Raw genomic sequence first — 2500 nt, 5'->3', positions numbered from 1 at the left:
CACTTACACACACACACACTTACACACACACACAGTTATACTGTACATACAAGCTCACACACACACACACACACACACACACTGTACATACCCCAGGTTCTGAGAGCATACTTTAGAGAGAGCAAACACACACACACGCGCACACTCAAACACACAGACACATACACACACACACACACACACACACACACACACACACACACACAGTTATACTGTACATACAAGCACACACACACACACACACACACACACACACTGTACATACCCCAGGTTCTGAGAGCATACATTAGAGAGAGCATACACACATGCTCACACACACACACACACACACACACACACACTGTACATACCCCAGGTTCTGAGAGCATACATTAGAGAGAGCATACACACATGCTCACACACACACACACACAGTCATCCTACACACTAAATATTAATAGATATTAATTAATCACATAGAACATTGTTTACACCTGACTTTGTTCATTTCTGATTTGTAATACGAACTCTTGATAGGTGTCACTGCAGCCGCTGCAGTAACAATTACTGAGCAGCCTTACTGTATTGAATGGAGGTGTCTGAGAATGTATATGAGCAGTTGAAATGTTACACTTATAGTGTTTCATACTTTATATACGTTATAGTGTGTGTGTGTGTGTGTGTGTGTGTGTGTGTGTGTGTGTGTGTGTGTGTGTGTGTGTGTGTGCTTCCGACTGTTCTCTTCGCTCCTGCTTGTTCTCGCCTGCGTGAGCACTCGAAACCAAAAGATACACAGAATTAATCGCCACGCTTTCCTGCGCCAGGCTTCAACGGGCGTTGGTTAACAAGATCAGGCCATGTTGACTCCATAATGCACCGCAGCACTCCGATTAGCTTCCTCACTTCCTAATCCTACACCACGGAGAGAGAGAGAGGGGGAGGGAGAGAGAGAGAGAGGGGGGAGAAGAGAGAAAGGAGAGGGGGAGGGAGAGAGAGAGCCCCATGGGCATTTCAGAAAAGAATACGTATTAACATTGTTTTTCGGTTGTTTCGTTGTATATCGGCCATGGCGGGAAATGGTATGGTGTAGCAATGTCTAAATCCAAACATTGTATCATTGTATTTAAAAGCCTGTTGATTCACTGTCTTGTACCAACCATAGAGAGATGATGGACAATAACAGTGGGACAACGTTAAAACCAAACGTCGCGCAGTAGAATGTGGTAACACCATCATACCATGTTGGTTCATGGTTGTCATTTGATGGTCATCATCCCACAAACCAATGTTTATCATGGGTTGAAAATGAACGTCTTCTTAATATTGGCACTTGACAGTCAGCGTCAGACTATCTCAGTTTATCTCAGCCTATTACATGTTTTCTGATAATCGACACACAACATGTGACAAGGTTGCATGTGGACTGTAAATGAGGTCTTCTACATCTCATTATCTGGAAGTCATGATCCAACATTGTAACAAGGTTGCCCAAAGGGAAGTAAAAAATAACATTTCATTAATAGAACATTTCATTAATAGAACATTTCATTAATAGAACTTGAACGTTTTACTTAACATAAGCTATATGAGTACTTTCTCCATACACTTCGATTGAATAAACACTGTTCTTTATGACACTGTTTGGGATTTGAACCCACAACCTTTTGGTGTGTGATACATTGTTCTGTCCACACATGTATCCTCTTTTACTACTTTCACTACTATCTCTTTTTAAATATATATTTTTTTTGGTTTATGTTTTTATTCTAGTTCTGTTTTTTAACAGAGTGTTGTAGAAGTCAATTAAATCAGTTAAAACAATCCAAGTTCCACGTTACCTCAATGTTAGACTTTTATGTACTTAAGTAAATAGACAACATTTAAAAATAGACAACATTTAAATCAACTGTGAGAGTCTGATGCTGACCATCAACTGCCAAATTTAAAAAAAAAAAAACGTTCATTTTCAACCCATGTGCAATCATGCAGCAACGTCAGATGATGAGCATCAAACCGTGAGTCAACGTTAGTTAACATTAAAAAATAACCAGTACATCTAATTAACTGTTAATTACAACCAACATGTGATTAAGATCGCAACCATCAAACCACAATATCAATCCAACATTGCAGAAGCTACAGAGCTCCAGTGCTTTTTGTACACATCAGTATGGTTCCTTCCTTGACTGATGCACAACAGTGACACAATATAAAATGCCCACAGGGAGACGGAGGAGGACTCGGGGATGACGATAGATGGAGGGACGGATGTCTACTGAGGGGTAAGGATGGATAAAGAGATGGTGAGAGACAGAGGAGTGAAGATGGAGGGAGAGTTGGAGGTGTGTACAGGGCTGGTGGCAAGCTGGCGTTCAAACTGAGCTAAAGTTACCCTCAGACCAACAAACAGAGCCTTGAATTTAAATTCTCTCCTGCTTTCTTTCGGGGGTTTTTGTTGTTGTTGAGAAACGGCGGCGGAGGAGGAGGAGAGGTGGAAAGGGTTGAATGAGAGGTAGTTGAG

This window comes from Argentina silus (genome assembly GCF_951799395.1).
Source record: "Argentina silus genome assembly, chromosome: 21".
In the NCBI taxonomy this organism is placed as follows: Eukaryota; Metazoa; Chordata; class Actinopteri; order Argentiniformes; family Argentinidae; genus Argentina; species Argentina silus.
This window is presented reverse-complemented; position numbering follows the sequence as displayed.